Source organism: Heptranchias perlo, chromosome 19, assembly GCF_035084215.1.
Source record: "Heptranchias perlo isolate sHepPer1 chromosome 19, sHepPer1.hap1, whole genome shotgun sequence".
Taxonomy (NCBI): Eukaryota; Metazoa; Chordata; class Chondrichthyes; order Hexanchiformes; family Hexanchidae; genus Heptranchias; species Heptranchias perlo.
Window position 1 is genome coordinate 5,308,126 of NC_090343.1, and position 17,778 is coordinate 5,325,903.

Here is a 17,778-nt window from a genome sequence, read left to right on the forward strand (position 1 = left end):
AGGGATTGGTGGGATGATAATAGTGGTGTTTCCCAGGGATTTGTATTGGAGCCTCAGCTTTTTATCATATTTATCAATGACTTGGACGAGGGAATTGAGAGTTCTATATCCAAGTTTGCAGATGACACTAAATTGAGAGGCACAGTTAAGTTGTGCTGATGGGAGTAGGAATTTACAAAGGGACGTTGACAGATTAAGTGAGTGGGCAAAACTCTAACAGATGGAGTTTAGTGTCGGGAAGTGTGAGGTCATCCAATAGAGATCAAATCAAAGTATTTTCTAAACGGTAAGAAACCAGGGGCCCGATTTTAGCACCGGGTTTCGGGTGCGTTCTCCGTGGGGGGGCCTCGAAAATCCTGATATCCAGGTGCGTGACCGGATCGCGCCTCGATCCCGCCCACTTCAGGGTTCCGCGCTGACGTGCGGGGGTGCGCGCGCAGCGCCCGCTGGTGGGAATCCCGCAGGCAATTAAAGCCAGCGGGATGCCACTGAGTGTATTTACTTTGCTTGTTCAGGTCATTAAATGACCTGATTCAGCTGTCTTATTAGGAAGTGTGGGATTTTACCTTCAACTCAGACTGTTTCACATACTGGGGGAAACAGTCTCACTCCAAACGGACGTGTTGCAGCCAGCAGCCTGTGGCAGCTGCCAAGGTGCACTCCACAGGGGGGGGGAGACCCTTCATCGACGCAGGAGGCCACTCCGTCACATAGGGCAACGCCTGCCCTCCACAACCCCCCTCCAAGCCGGAAGATACACCGACGTGGAACCACAGCCCCAGTGTGAGGATACACTTACCTACCGTGCACAACCCCTCAGACCAACACCTGCCAGATGGGGGCCGCTTCGACATCCTCGGAGGACGAACAGCATCACCAGCCTCAGCAGCCTCGCAGTCCACGCCGTCCGCCTCAGCGACGTGGAGCCCCCCAACACGGTGCTGTGGCACACCCACCTGCACAGCAGGAGGGAGGGCAACCGCGGAGAGAGATGCATCGCAGGAGGCACTACCCTCCGCACAGGGTCTACAGACCGAGGCTCAGCTTCATGGACCTCTCCGAGGAGCAGTGCATACGGAGGCTCAGAGTCACTCGCCAGGTAGTCGCCGACATCTGCAGCCTCCTTAACGACGAGCTGCTCCCGGATGGACCAAGCAGCATCTCCCTACCCGTCGCCGTCAAAGTCACCACTGCCCTCAACTTCTTCGCCTCCGGATCCTTCCAGGGTGCCACCGGGGACATCACCGGGGTCTGTCAGTCCTCCGCACACAAGTGCATAAGGCAGGTCACCGATGGGTTGTTCCACAGGGCCTCGCACTACATCAACTTCGCCATGGACGAGCGCAGCCAGATGGAGAGGGCGGTTGGATTCCATGCCGTGGCCGGCTTCCCACGGGTGCAGGGTGTAATCGACTGCACCCACATCGCCATACGGGCACCTCTGCATGAGCCAGGGCTGTTCATCAACAGGAAGGGGTATCACTCCATGAACGCCCAGCTCATCTGTGACTACCGCCAGAGATTCCTACACGTGTGCGCCAGATACCCCGGCAGTTGCCACGATGCCTTCATCCTCAGGGAGTCCACCGTCCTGCCCCTCTTCCACGCACCCAACACCGGCAACGGCTGGCTCCTCGGCGACAAGGGATATCCCCTGCACACGTGGCTCATGACACCTCTGAGGAACCCCATCACCGAGCCGCAGTTTCGATACAATGACAGCCACGTTGCTACCAGGTCTACAATTGAGCAGGCCACAGGGCTGCTCAAGATGCGCTTCAGGTGCCTTGATCGTTCTGGGGGCGCGCTCCAATACACGCCATTCAGAGTGGGACGAATTATAGTTGTCTGTTGTGCCCTGCACAACATGGCCCAACAGAGAGGGGTGCCGCTGGAGGAGGCCCCATCCACACCCGCCACCCACATTGAGGACGACGATGAGGAGGAGGAGGTGGAGGAGGAGGAGGAGGAGGTAGAGGAGGAGGGGGAGGGGGAGGAGGAGGACGCGCGAGATGATAATGAACGACCCATGGGCCGAACATCGGCTCACCGGGATGCTCGCCAGGCCAGGGAGGCACTCATATGTCAACGGTTCTCCTCGAGTCAGACAGTCTGAGGCGTTCACATCTCATCACGTGCACATACGAGGGGCCATACCATCCCCCTCCGCAGAAGAGTGGTGCCAGTACTCCTGCACCCACAGTAGTGTGCCCAATGGGCGGCAGCAGGCGTTCGTCGTCATGATGGACCTCACGGAACGGACCTATTGCACAAGCCGCAGAAGAATGGACGAGAGGTGGCAGGAGTGGTGAGAACGATTGCGTTTAATATGTACATAGTGAACGACTATAAACAAAAAGATTACAAATTAACAGACACCCTGGTGCATTCCCTTTGTGCTTATAACGCCCTTGGGTTACGTTTACAGGTACCCCTACGTGGTGCTACCCCTGTGGCTCCAGCAGAGGTAGTGGCAGGTTGCTCCTCTTGGTGCCCTGACCGGGTAGATGCTTTCGGCCGACGCCCCCTGGGTTTCGGTGCCCGTGAGGGCACCTCCACAGACTGCTCCTCCTGCACCTGTGCAGGGGCAGACTCGGCCACCTGGAGAGGAGGCACCATTGCCGGTACTGGTTGGGAGGGGGGCAACGGGTGGGACGTGGGGGCACCTTGAGTAGCGTCCCCGCTTCCATGTCCCCGTTCACCATCATCCCTCTCGTGGCCTCGGCCCACATCACCCCTTCCACCCTGCTGGACGACAGTTTGGATGGCATGTGTGAGGCCTTGTGAGGCCACCCCTAGTGTATCCATCAGCCTGTTTATGGCGGCGGAATGTTGCTCACCCTGAATCCGTACAGCCGTTGTCAGGGCCTGCATGGACTCGGTGTGGAGCTGTGCGTGACGCTCGAGGGAGGCTAGCCTGTCCTCCACCGCAGACGTTCCCGCACCTACCCGTGACACTATGTCGCCGATACCCTCCTGTACCTGTGCCACCAATGCCCGCATGCAGGAGTTGGACTTCTCCATCACCTGCACGATCGTGGACAATGCGCGTGGCACCTCTGCCAGTACCTCGGCAATGTGCTGGTGCCCCTCGACGACGCTCCTTTTGACTGGTGGCCCCCTTGGTTCAGCATCTGGGTCCGGCTGAGCAGAGCCTGGAGATGAATGCTCCCACCGATGCGGACCCTCCGCAGCTGCCCCTGCCACCAGGGTCTGCTCATGCTCACACGTGCGCGGTGAATCACCATGTGCAACCCCAACTAGTTGGCGAGGGGGACCCACCGAGGTGCGTGTCTCTGCGCTGGTGGATGGTTGGCTCATATGTGACGATGCACCCTCAGAGACCGGCATGTCCTCTGAGGAATCGCCCTCCTCACACACGGCGCTCGCAGACGGCCCTGCAAGAGAACAGAGGGCAATATCAGGCATGTGCACAAACGTTGCGGTGCGGCAGATGCCAGGTGATGCTAAGGTCATTCGCGATCATGAGTGGTGAGTGTCAGCTTTCCCTTACCGGCCGTTTCTGCAGCGCCAGACTCGCCATCCGCCACTGAGAGGCAATGTTGCGTTCCGCTGATGTCGAGCGCCTCCACCTCTGCATCCGTAAGTACCAGCACGTGCGGCGGGCTCCCTCCGGTGCGGGCCCTTTCTCGCACGTTCTTGCATCTCTTCTCCTGTCAAGGCAAAACACAGATGCGTGAGTGAGTGCAGATTGCATAGTGAGACGCCTCAAGCATCGGTGTGGGTGGGTTGAGCGTGGGGCAGATGGATGGGAGGATGCGTGTGCCACATGCCCATCCCATTGCATGGGGATTGGGGTGTGTGGTAGTGTTCGAGTGGGGACAGGGACGGTGGGTACTTGCGGGCACGGCGAGGATGGTGAGTGAGTGGCTGTGAGGATTGCTGCGGGAGCGCTGTGGTGGCTGTGCAGAAGGGGTTGTGATGTGTTTGGCGTGATGTTGGAGACGGGTTGTGGGAGGGTGCGTTAGTGTACTCACTTTGCCGGACCTAGTGAGGTCATTGAATCGCTTTCGGCACTGCTCCCATGTCCTGGTGGTGTTGGCCCTGCTGCTGACCTCCGCCGCCACCTCTGCCCATGCCTTCCTGGTGACGGAACCAGGGCACTTGCGTCCGTCCGTCGGGAACAGCGTGTCCCTCCTCCTCCTCACACCTTCCAGAAGCAGCTGGAGCGCGAAGTCGGAGAACCGTGGCGCAGCCTTGCCCCTGGGGTGCGCCATGCTGTGATGCCTCTTGCTTGCAGCAGGAGGGGCTTTGGGGGACTGCCCCTTTAAATAGAGCTCCACCATCGCGATAACGTTAATGCGCATGCGCAGCCCGCCGGCGCGCAGCTGGGGAGCGGAGAACCCGTAACCACAGCTTAATGGAATCAATTATCCCGCGATCGCGCGGGGGGCGCACTCATTTAGCCGTCCGCGATTTCCACGCTCCCGAAGGACCACCCGCTGGGAACTCGCAGGCCTGCTAAAATTGGGCCCCAGGAGTGCGAAGGAGTGAAGGGATTTTGTTGTCCATCTACACAAATCATTAAAGCTAGTGGACAGGTACAAAAAGAAATCAAAAAGGCTAATGGAACATTAGTCTTGATCTCAAGGGGGCTGGAATACAGAAGGGAGGAAGTGAAGCTTCAATAGTAAGAATAATGAGAGAAATAAAATTAATTAAATACATTTATGCAATACAGAGAATGTGTGAATAACTGAGTAGGTGGGGGCTGTGGCAGGTAGGAATTAAAGCAAGAAAAACTTGCGCAGAGATGTAATCTGGACCCCATTTTAAGGTCATGCATTCTGTGCTTATTTTTACACAGGCGAACTTTCAACTTCACTGGGTCATAAAACATTATAGAATTCCTTAAGGGTGTTTAAGTACTTCTGAGGAAATCCATAATAGAGAGTAAATCTATCGGGCTATCAAAGGCCAATGAAGATGACATTCTGTTTACTAATAACCTTTTCCGTGATATTGCTGAGTACAGAGGTTTGATTGTTGCATAGACCTCCATTTCTAACTTCACATATTCTCTAGTCCACAGGTTTACTAATCCAATTCAGTCAAATACGTTTCCATCAAACAGTTGTTACAGTCTAATAGACTTCCTTTGTTTGGTAGGAACCTTTCATCCAGTCCATAGGATTATTTTCTTCTGCCTGTACCATGTTTGATTGGTATATTGAGGGGGGCGCGGAATTCATTAAGGCCCGTTTTTGGGCCTGAAATGGTCAGTGGTCTTGGAGCACGTGCCAGAAGCCAGAGATCCGAGGATCATCCATAACTGGACGTCGGGCCTCATCTGAGTAATTACAGCGAGGTGCGGACGTCCAGAGGCAGCTTGCTGGTTTGCTGAGGACCAATGTGGGCTTGGCTGAGATGGCGGCAATGGCTCTCAGGTAGGTCCTGGGCTGCAGGGGTGGAGGGTGTGTAGAGGAGGGAGGCGAATGGGAGGGTGGGTGAGCGCAGGCCACTGGTAGCCCGCAGTATTGCTGTGAAGCCACAAGGTAAGTGGAAAAAAAAAGTTTACTTACCTTATCATCGGCAGTCTCCAGTGGTTCCTTTGGTTAGGGCCTTTGTAGAGTCCGAAAATCTAATCGGAATTTGCGCAGCGCAGCCTCCACCTAATTTTTGACCAATTTCAGAGCGAGGATCCTTAAACAGACTTTAGGCTCCCCATTAGCATATGCGAAGGGCCTAACGTTGTTTAAGGCGGCCGCCAAGAGCGCCTGAATATCGCCGGAGCCAAAATGGTGTCGGATGTAAATCAGGTGCCCTTGAGGTGTGGGTCATAGCCCTGCAAAATTGGATCTATCCGCTCCCATTTCGGGCCCAAGAAACGGGTGTAACAAAGTCCAATTTCGACTCTCATTGTTACTTTTACCATTATATCTCAACCATTCTTTACAATTTCTGCTGTCATTTTAGTCAGCTCTCAACATCATACCAGTCTTCCCCATGTTTACGACTCCCTTGACTCCTTCAAGTTCCAAAACGCCCGCTCTTTTTATCTCAATTTCCTCTGAGATATGTGTAGACAGAATGCTGTTTTTTTACTACTTGTTAATAAAAATTCCTTCATAAGTATAAGATGAACTCAAGATGTTGCTGTTAATCACATCCTGCTCCTGATTCCATTGTGATAAAACAATCATAGTCAGGCTGATGCAAGATAAACCAAAGCACAGTGTGCCCGGTTTATGACCTTTCACCCTCAATATAAAACACAATATGCTTGGTTTATGACCTTTCACCCTCAATATAAAGCACAGTATGTCCAGTTTATGACCATTCACCCTCAATATAAAGAATTAATTTTTTAAAAAACTAAAGAGAGAAGTCATGTTTCATCCAAAAGAAATTTTGAGAGAATGCCGCAATGATATTCGAAATGGAGGCTTGGATGAACGTCATCCATAATAAAAGTCTATGAAAAATGGCCAAGGAAGGGATTGAGGTATGACTTTCCTCTTGGATTTCCCGCCTCCTCTCCCGACCGCTGGGAGACAAAGGGCCGTGAGATAAGTCCAGCAGTATGTCCTAGAGGCAACAAGGGGGCAAGCCATACTAGATTTAGTAATGAGTAATGAACCAGATTTAGTTAACAGCTTGACTGTGCGTGAACATCTATCCAATAGCGATCATAACATGATCGAGTTCAATGTAGTGTTTGAAAGGGAAAAAAGTGAGTCAGCTGCTAAGATTCTAGACTTGGGTAAGGCCGACTTCAATGGGATGAGCCAGAGACTGTCCACAGTAAACTGGGCAAATCTGTTAATGGGTAAAACGACTGATGATCAGTGGGAAATGTTTAAAGAAACATTTAACGTGATACAGAATCAGTTTATACCCCTGAGGGGCAAGAACTCTACTTGCCAAAAAAAACAGCCATGGACAGCTAAAGAGGTAAGGGACAGTATAAGACATAAGGAAAGGGCATACAAAAAGGCAAAAAATAGCAAAGATCCTGGCGAATGGGAAAGATACAAAGATCAACAAAGGGTCACAAAACAGATAGTAAGAGCTACAAAAAGAGAGTATGAAAAGAAACTTGCAAGGGATATCAAAACCAATACGAAGAACTTTTATAGTTATATTAGGAAAAAGAGGGTGGTCAGGAGCAGTGTTGGCCCCTTAAAAACTGAAAGTGGGGATATTGTCGTTGACAATGGGGAAATGGCGGACATGTTGAATAATTACTTTGTGTCAGTATTTACAGTAGAAAAAGAGGATAGCATGCTAGAAATCCCAAGAAAACTAATATTGAATCGGGGACAGGGACTCGATAAAATTAACATAAGTAAAGCAACAGTAATGAAGAAAATAATAGCACTAAAGAGTGACAAATCCCCAGGACCAGATGGTTTCCATGCCAGGGTTTTAAAGGAAGTAGGTGAGCAGATTGCAGATGCCCTAACTATAATCTTTCAAAGTTCTCTAGATTCAGGAACTGTCCCTCTGGATTGGAAAATTGCACGTCACTCCGCTTTTTAAGAAAGGAGAGAGAGGGAAACCGGGGAATTATAGACCAGTTAGCCTAACATCTGTTGTGGGGAAATTGCTGGAGTCTATAATTAAGGATTGGGTGACTGAACACCTCGAGAATTTTCAGTTAATCAGGGAGAGCCAGCACGGATTTGTGAAAGGTAGGTCGTGCCTGACAAACCTGATTGAATTTTTTGACGAGGTGTGACTAAAGTAGTGGGCAGGGGAATGTCAATGGATGTTATTTATATGGACTTCCAGAAGGCATTTGATAAGGTCCCACATAAGAGACTGTTAGCTAAGATAGAAGCCCATGGAATCGAGGGAAAAGTATGGACTTGGTTAAGAAATTGGCTGAGCGAAAGGCGACAGAGAGTAGGGATAATGGGTAAGTATTCACATTGGCAGGATGTGACTAGTGGAGTCCTGCAGGGATCTGTCTTGGGCCTCAATTATTCACAATATTTCTTAAGGACTTAGATGAAGGCATAGAAAGTCTCATATCTAAGTTTGCCGATGACACAAAGATTGGTGGCATTGTAAGCAGTGTAGATGAAAACATAAAATTACAAAGGGATATTGATAGATTAGGTGAATGGGCAAAATTGTGGCAAATGGAATTCACTGTAGACAAATGTGAGGTCATCCACTTTGGATCAAAAAAGGATAGAACAGGGTACTTTCTAAATGGTAAAAAGTTAAAAACTGTGGATGTCCAAAGGGATTTAGGTGTTCAGGTACATAGATCATTGAAGTGTCATGAACAGGTGCAGAAAATAATCAATAAGGCTAATGGAATGCTGGCCTTTATATCTAGAGGACTAGAGTACAAGGGGGCAGAAGTTATGCTGCAGCTATACAAAACCCTGATTAGACTCCACCTGGAGTACTCTGAGCAGTTCTGGGCACCGCACCTTCGGAAGGACTTATTGGCCTTGGAGGGAGTGCAGCGTAGGTTTACTAGAATGATACCCGGACTTCAAGGGTTAAGTTACGAGGAGAGATTTCATAAATTGGGGTTGTATTCTCTAGAGTTTCGAAGGTTAAGGGGTGATCTGATCAAAGTTTATAAGATATTAAGGGGAACGGATAGGGTGGATAGAGAGAAACTATTTCCGCTGGTTGGGGATTTTAGGAGTACGGGGTACAGTCTAAAAATTAGAGCCAGACCTTTCAGGAGCGAGATTAGAAAACACTTCTACACACAAAGGGTGGTAGAGGTTTGGAACTCTCTTCCACAAACGGCAATTGATACTAGCTCAATTGCTAAATTTAAATCTGAGATAGATAGCTTTTTGGCAACCAAAGGTATTAGGGGATATGGGCCAAAGGCAGGTATATGGAGCCATGATCTTATCGAATGGCGGAGCAGGCACGAGGGGCTGAATGGCCTACTCCTGTTCTTATGTTCCTATGTAAGGAAGGCCATTTGGCTTAACCTAACTTATCCACCTACAACCAACCTACAGTTTCCCTGACACATTATCCAACTGTTTCTTAAATGATTCCTATTTTGTTTTTTAGTCTTCACTACATTACCCTGGAAGTCCATTCCATGCATTAATCACACTCTGCGTGAAGGCTGAAGAATTTACTGGTCGCATCAGAGGAGAAAATGACTCCACATTTTCCTAGTGCTCAATTTTGGTAAGTTATTTCTAAACATTATCTTAAGTAATCATATCATTCACTATGTAATTCCCACCTCCCCCCCCCCCCCCCCCGCAAAAGGCTGTGGATGCTAGTACAATTGGAGCTTTCAAGACTGAGATGAATAGATTTTCGTTAGGTAAGCGTATCAAGGGATATAGCATGAAAATGGAGTTGAGGTACAGATCAGCCATGATGTAATTGAAAGGCAGAGCAAGCACGAGGGGCTGAATGGCCTCCTCCTTTTCCTAATGTTCCTATGTTCCGAGTGATGTCAACCACGTGTAACATAGCTTAACACGATGAGGGTGCCAGTAGTATGTTGCATAGGATGTATAATGGCGCTGTTTGGTTTTCCACATCCTCCTTGAATGACAGCCAAGTCCCAATGCACATTAAGCTGGTGGCATATAAAATGTGTGTCGGAAAAGTTCTCCTTTGTGATTCAGAACAAGCCAGAGGACATTCTATCTTAGGAGGTCAAAGTGCACCCGGTCAGCAGACAGACATGTTCGCTGTCCTATTGGGTTGACTGTGAAGCATTGGAGAGTTTGTCATCAGACAAATAAGATTTCATTAGATGGACATCAATGACGTGGTGCCCTAGTTCCCGAGGTAATTTATCAGTTGGATATATATTGCAGATCAGGTTATCGACAATAGACACAATAAACCAATACACACCTGTACCGGGAGACCAGAAGAACCATTTCAGAAGAAGAATTGCTTTGGTCACACGTAACTGTGTTCACAAAGCATTCCTCCAGTCATTATTTGCTTTTGAACATGCCTGCTATTTGCTGGAGATACCGACCAGAGGAAATCTTCTTACTGAGTTGCTGCACGTAGCAACCAAACAGTTGTCCCCCTTTAAGTCAGTTCTGAGGTTGATCATTGATCGGTTTGACTATATCCTTGTTCTGAATTCCTGGATCTTTTTAACCATGTGTTAAAAAGGATGTGTTAAAAAGAACATTTATGTTGAGGGATTAGACTCATTACAATTACCAGAAAAGACTTATATCACACTTGGAATATGAGAGTGCCTGTTACTTTTAAGAGATGCGAAAGGGGCATAAACGTACACTTTCACAGGAGTGCCATCCTTTGCTTTCATAGACACTGATACTCTATAATTAATTAACTAACCGTGCCAGCCTAGACTCAGGGGGTAGCACTCTCGCCTCTGAGTCAGAAGGTTGTGGTTTCAAGCTCCACTCCAGAGACTTGAGCACATAATCTAGGCTGACACCTCAGTGCAGTACCGAGGGACTGCTGCACTGTCAGAGATGCCGTCTTTCGGATGAGACGTTAAACTTAGGCCCTCTCAGGTGGATGTAAAAGAGTCCATGGCACTATTCGAAGAAGTGCAGGGGAGTTATCCCCGGGGTCCTGGCCAATATTTATCCCTCAAACAACAGATTATCTGGTCATTATCTCATTGCTGTTAATGGGATCTTGCTGCGTGCAAATTGACTGCCGGATTTCCCTACATTACAACAGTGACTACACTTCAAAAATATTTAATTGGCTATAAAGGGCTTTGGGACATCATGAAAGATGCTGTACAAATGTAAGTTCTTTCTTTTTAACACATCCTGTAGCCCCATTACAACAAAATTAAGACTTATTGCATCATGTCCTTCTCCAACTGAATATTTTACAAGACCTCAAAACTGCAGAACTCTTAATGTTCCTCTGTCTCCCCTTCCTGCTACAATCTACAGTCTTTTAGAAGTTTAACAGTACTTCAGGGATTTACCTCCTCTTGTATTCTATACTGAGTTCTGTCCCTTCACCTGTTTTTTCCATAAACGCAATGCACTCAGAGAATGCAATCTCTTTCTCTCTTTCTCACATACATACACACACAGAGCAAAATATAGCTATGCTTTTATCTAGCCTGATTGTAAACTCTCAAGACATACTGCAATTTAGTGGAAACATAGAAAATCATTACCATTTGGTCTTGACATTCTCCATGCTCCCTGGCTGTCGGAGAGATTTATTAAGACTATTAATATCTTCCTTGATATATAATCCTGCTGATGGACCTAATAAATACATTTAATAGAAGCACACAGATGGTAAAACAGTTAGATAAATTAATTCTCTCAGAATTAATATATCACTTTCTGCAAACTTTTAAAAGTCAATGGTTTACTTTCTTCTTTCTGATACCTTCAGATGTGATCCAATTATGTATTTAAATTACCTTTTGGCAAATAAATATTACCTTTTCTTTGATGTGAAATGTAACTATGTGAATATTATTGACGTCTCTTCCCTTCTAGTTTTTTTCTCTTCAATCACCCTTGGCTGTGTTATATCACAGAATCATAGAAGGTTACAGCACGGAAGGAGGCCGTTCGGCCCATTGAGTCCACACCGGTCCTATGCATGAGCAATCCAGCTAATCCCACTGCCCCGACTTATCTCCGTAGCCCTGCACATTTTATTGTTTCAAGTACTTATCCATTTCCCTTTTGAAGGCCATGATTGAATCTGCCTCCACCACTCCCTCAGGCAGTGCATTCCAGATCCTAACCACTCGCTGTGTAAAAAAGTTTTTCCTTTTATCACCTTTGGTTCTTTTGCCAATTACCGTAAATCTATACCCTCTGGTTCTTGACCTTTCCACCAATGGGAACAGTTTCTCTCTATCGACTCTGTGTAGACCCTCCATGATTTTGAACACCTCTATCAAATCTCTTCTCAACCTTCACTGTTCCAAGGAGAACAATCCCAGCCTCTCCAATCTATCCACGTAATTTAAGTCCCTCATCCTTGGAATCATTCTAGTAAATCTCCTCTGCACTCTCTCTGAGGCCTTCACATCCTTTCTAAAGTGCGGTGCCCGGAACTGGACACAATATTCCAGTTGTGGCCGAACCAGTGTTTTATAAAGGTTCATCAATTTTTATTTACAATGACATCATGAATACTAACTTTAAATGAATGAAGTCTGCTTGAGCAATGCAGCCTGAATCTGTGGGTGTGACTTCTCTTCCTGACAGATTTTGTGGGCGTGTCTTCTCCTCACACTTTTCCAGCCACTCGTCAACTTCCGCTGCTCAGAGGCTGGGTTGATAACGCACAATTTTTTTAAAGTTCAAAATCAAGCAATTCCACGCCACAGAGCCCGCATTAAGTATTTTCATTAATTTAATTCGCAGTAGCTGTGGTGAGCGTATTAAGGGATATGGCCCAAGGTACACCTTACAATGTGTTGCACTTTGTTTATCAGGATACACCTGGGGACTGGGGACACTCATGGGGAGGAGTTTGGGCCTGTGAGGCTGAGATCAGACTGTTTCCACAGGTGCTAAATGTTTGGGGCCAGTGTCGATTCACCATTGCTGTGATCCATGAATCCATCTTCCGGCCGGAGAGGCGGTCCGCATCCCTTGGGGTCTATCTGCTTCTCTTCCACCACATTCCAAGGCCACAGAAGCCTTCTCTTTTCCAGATTTAGGAACATAGGAACAGCAGTAGGCCATTCAGCCCCTCGAGCCTGTTCCTCCATTCAGTGGCTGATCTGAATCCTAACTCCATCCACCCGCCTTGGCTCCATATCCCTTAATACCCTTGGCTAGCAAAAATCTATCAATCTCAGATTTAAAATTGTTAATTGAGCTAGCATCAACTGCTTTCTGTGGGACAGAGTTCCACACTTCTACCACCCTTTGTGTGAAGAAGTGTTTCCTAACTTCTCTCCTGAATGCCCTGGCTCTGATTTTAAGGTTATGTCCCCTTGTCCTAGACTCCCTCACCAGCAGAAAATGTTTCTATTTACCCTATTAATTCCTTTCAAAATCCTAAAAACCTCAATCAAGTATTTCCCAAGCTTCCTTCCTTCTTTGCTATTCTGCTGTGACCATGTACACCTCCTCTGGACCCATCTTTTGTTTCTATACTTGTCTCATTATCACCTCATTTTGCCTTGCACCATCATCACTTTTGTTATTTAATCATACCTGCCCTATCACAGACCTCCCCTTTGTTCTTTCCCACTGCCACCACCACCCCCCACCCCCTTTTCCCTGGCTCTGTACTTGCTTAAAAGCTGTTCATCTCTAACATCTTCCAGTTCTGATGAAAGGTCATCGACCTGAAACATTAACTCTGTTTCTCTCTCCACCAGTAGAAGATAATGTACTGTGTTTTGAATTGTAATAATGGGATCATAGTGTGTACGATTTGCATTGTATGGGTTTGAACTGCATTGCTTGAAATTGTGTCCATGTACATTGAATTGTGTGTATCTTTAAATTTTATGAAATTAAGTATATCTTGAAATATAAAAAAAATGTTTTTCTCTCCATCGAAGCTGCCTGACCTGAGTGTTTCTAGTATTTTCTGTTTTTATTTCTGATTTTGCATTTGTTGGTAGCCACTACCATGCCAGAAGGTTTTGGAGCCCTCTACTATGGGGTCCTCCACATCTAGGATGTTCTCTTTTTCTTCTTCTCTCTCTTTTTTGTTCTGTTACTTTCCTTCTTTCTCCTCTGTTTTTCTCTCTCAGTTGCTCTCCCCCTTTCTCTCCCACAGCTCCCCATGCTTTCTCTCTCTGCGATTCCCAGCAATCTCTGCCAGCCATCTCCCTTTTCCTGTAGCAATTTCTGACCGAGCCAGGATCAGAGCAGCAGTACCGCAGGGAACAAGAGGAGAATGGGGAGGAGCTAGAGGGGCGATAGCAGAGGGTGGGGTGGGACAGACTGATCAGCATGTGCACACCTTTGGTCTGTTGCACGCAGTGGGTTAGAGGTAATTTTAGACAGGTGTATACTGTACATCATGCATGAGATTTTCTTTCTGGGCTGGTTATGAGAGAGTGCCCTCTACCCTTCAGAAAATCATATCTTTGACACTTCATCTGATGCATTTTCCAGCAATTTGGAGTAGACCTTTTCTTATATATACATATACTACAACAACAACTTGCATTCATAAAGAGCATTTAACCTCCCAAGGCGCTTCACAGGAACGATTTTCAAACAAAATTTGACACCAAACCACATAAGGAGATATTAGGATAGGTGACCAAAAGCTTGGTCAGAAAGGTAGATTTTAAGGAGCATCTTAAAGGAGGAGAGAAGTAAAGAGTCAGAGAAGTTTAGGGAGGGAATTACAGAGCTCAGGGCCAAGGCAGCTGAAAGCACGGCCGCCAATGGTAGAGCGATGAAAATCGAGAATGCACAAGAGGCCAGAGTTGGAGGAGCGCAGGGATCTCGGAGGGATGTAGGGCTGGAGGAGGTTACAGAGATAGGGAGGGGAGAGGCCATGGAGAAACAAGAATAAGAACTTTAAAATGTGATGTGTATACCACTTAATGATGTGTAAAAACACACCATATAATTAAAACACTCAAAAGATGCTTTCCTGGTGGTTCATTCATTTGATCTAGTGAATAGCTAAGGCATACAGACTAGGAAGGCCAGCCAACTACCAGCAACCAGAAGGAAGCCAGCAATCAACAGCACTCACCCACCAAATGCCACCTATCACCCACCAACAAGCAGCCATCTGCCACCAATAGCCAGTCACCGGAGGTCACCCATTCATAACTAGCAGTCAGCCACCCATCCACCAGCGCACCGCCAATTCTCAGCAAGCCACCAGCAGCCGTTCTCCACTGGCCAACGAGCAGCCCGTTAAATGGCCAAGCCACCAGCCCTTGATTTTCTGACACAACACAGAAAAGGACTTAGAAAGGTTACCCTGCTGTTCCAGCCTCAACAACTCCATTACTATAACATGAATAGAATATCCTGTTAAAACTCTTAAGCAAGGGCATTCTAAATAAAGGGAGACAAGACATTAACGGAACAGGGGGTGACTAATCCAACTTTACACCAACAAAAGTTTGATTCACGTAACTCCTTCAAAATGAAATGAAGTAAATATCTGGTTAGGAACATGATTGGTGGTTGATGGGATAGATATAGATTGAGTTACTCCATGAAAGAAAGGCTTGAAAGACTTGCATTTATATAGTGCCTTTCATGACCTCAGGACACCTCAAAGCGCTTTACAGCCAATGAAGTACTTTTTTTGAAGTGTAATCACTGTTGTAATGTAGGCAACGCGGCAGCCAATTTGCGCACAGCAAGGTCCCACAAACAGCAATGTTTGTGACCAGGCAATCTGTTTTAGTGAGATTGGTTGAGGGATAAATATTGGCCAGGACACCGGAGAGAACTCCCCTGCTCTTCTTTGAAATAGTGCCATGGGTTCTTATACGTCCAACTGAGAGGGCAGACGGGGCCTCGGTTTAATGTTTCATCCGAAAGACTTGACACCAGATTGACAGTTTTCCTATTGCTGGGGAAAGGATATCTTCTGGGGAGAGCAGCAGGTCAGGGTTGAATAGTTGAGTTGTCAGGATGGATGCATATTCTAGAGTTTGCTTGATTATCTTTAGGGATCAAGGAGTATTTATTTATGCTGGAGTTCTCTCAGGATGGGGTGGAGCCCATGATAGGCTGGACTGTACACAGTCTGTGCAGGGAATGGACATAATGGGCCATAGTGGCATTTTCTCATTGCATGGATTTATTATGTTTTCTTAGATCTTAACTTTTAATTGGGTTCTGAAAAATAGTTGGACAACTAGATGTGCAGGGTCTGTCGTAGGAACATAGGAACAGGAATAGGCCATTTAGCCCCTCGAGCCTGTTCTGCCATTCAGTGAGATCATGGCTGGTCTGTGACTTAACTCCATATACCTGCCTTAGCCCCATATCCCTTAATATCTTTGGTTAACAAATATCTATCAATCTCAGATTGAAAATTAACAATTGAGCTAGCATCAACTGCCGTTTGTGGAAGAGAGTTCCAAACTTCTATCACTCTTTGCATGTAGAAGTGTTTCTTAACTTTACTCCTCAAAGTCCTGGATCTAATTTTTAGGCTATGTCCCCTAACGACAGAAAATGGCAGCTTGTGTGTACACAATGCTTTCCGAGCATTTCCTAGTTGCAAGAAGTGTTACCAGACAGCAATTGCGAAATTGTTTTCACTTACACAATGGGTACCAGTGAATCCCAGAGTTACTTTACACATTTGTTAGCATGCAACAATGAAATTCTTGGTGGTTTTTCAGTTACTTGTAATTACATTTTTCCTTAAACAAAAGTCAAAGCATGCCGTTTCTATTGGGAAGGCAGAGGAGCTGAAACAGCTCCATGTTATCTTCATCCCTGATGGCACTGGGCACCAGTGATGCAGTGATTGCCTCACATTGTGGTGATACACTGATACAAATCATGTTGATCAAATGAACAAAATTGATCAGGTACTTGTCTCTTGAACAAAGTGAATGCCCCTTTAAGGAATGCCCCTTTAAGGAAAAAATACTAAGGGACAATTTTCAGGCTCACGCTGCCGCTGGGTGATTTGATGAATAGTCAGTGATCTGTACACAGTGTGTGTCTGAATTTACGATATTCAATGCCAATGGGTGAGGCTCCATCACTTTAGGGTATATTTTCCAACCTCCACTGCTAGTTGTGGTGGTCTGAAATGGGTAGTGTGGAGATTGGGGGGGTGCAGTGGAAATTTGGGCGGAGTAGGTCTCCATGTACGACATAGGAATTCCCAGGGAATGCAATGCGGGCTGCTGAACCTCTTGCCAAAAACAGCCAAAAGCTTTATTGTAATATTGAAATGCCTTCAGCGGAGAGTAAAATCGGATGGGGTGTCAAACCAGCATTGCACCCAGTCCTGTCAGTTTCCTGATGCCCCACTACTAATATCACTCTCAAGTGTCCCAGCAAGTCCCTTAGCTGTAAACCAGAGCAATAAATGTAGTCTTGCCAGCAGGATGCACAGTTGTGGGGGCTGAATCCATATCCTTTCAGAGATAGACCGGATATTTGAAGGCTGGCATTGAAAGCAGGGTGAAGCCTCTGTCAAGGACCATGTCCTGCTCTCTGCACTCGGGCCCATCCCTTTCCAGTAGCACTGTTTTGAGAAAATTAAATCATTTTAGCACCAGTCCCATTCCCTCATCTCTCTAAATGATGTGCTCAGTATGTGAATTAACATATAACTAGAAGTTCCACGTGCTTTCTTTCAATTGCAGAACTATGTATGCGTATATGTATAGATCGATATTTTATTTTTATAGGCTTATAAAATTAAGACAAATCACAATGGTAATAATTTTTCATGCTTTTTCCCTGTAGTTGAGTATTTTTGCTCGTGGTTTCGCGCCAGCAGCTGTAGTGTGAGAAGCTCCAAGAACCGATGGTGGCGGGGGAAGAGGGGAAACTGAGGAACCACAGATTGCCGATACCGCCCCCCCCCCAATTGCCGAGCCCCCCCAAGACTGCTGAGACCCCCTGGAGTGCTGAGCCCCCCCAGATTGCCGAGACCCTCCTGATTGCTGAGACCTCCTGATTGCACTCCACGGGGTCCTGACTCTCAGCGTGGCTGATTACCACCCACCGTCCTCCCTCAGCTGATGAATCAGTCCTCCTCCATGTTGAGCACCACTTGGAGGAAGCACTGAGGGTAGCAAGGGCACAAAACGTACTCTGGGTGGGGGACTTCAATGTCCATCACCAAGAGTGGCTCGGTAGCACCACTACTGACCGAGCTGGCCGGGTCCTGAAGGACATAGCTGCCAGA

At 47.0% G+C, this 17,778-nt stretch overlaps 1 long non-coding RNA gene across 2 annotated transcripts in view; it reads left to right on the plus strand.

Moving 5' to 3' along the window:
• The first annotated feature begins 4,566 nt into the window (after positions 1–4,566).
• Positions 4,567–17,778, plus strand: part of LOC137335402 (uncharacterized) — a 104,406-nt gene continuing 91,194 nt past the window's right edge. For both annotated transcript variants that reach the window (XR_010966397.1, XR_010966398.1), the window contains exons 1-2: positions 4,567–5,408; positions 9,019–9,141. This is a non-coding gene — a long non-coding RNA (uncharacterized lncRNA). The remainder of the gene's footprint in view (positions 5,409–9,018; positions 9,142–17,778) is intronic.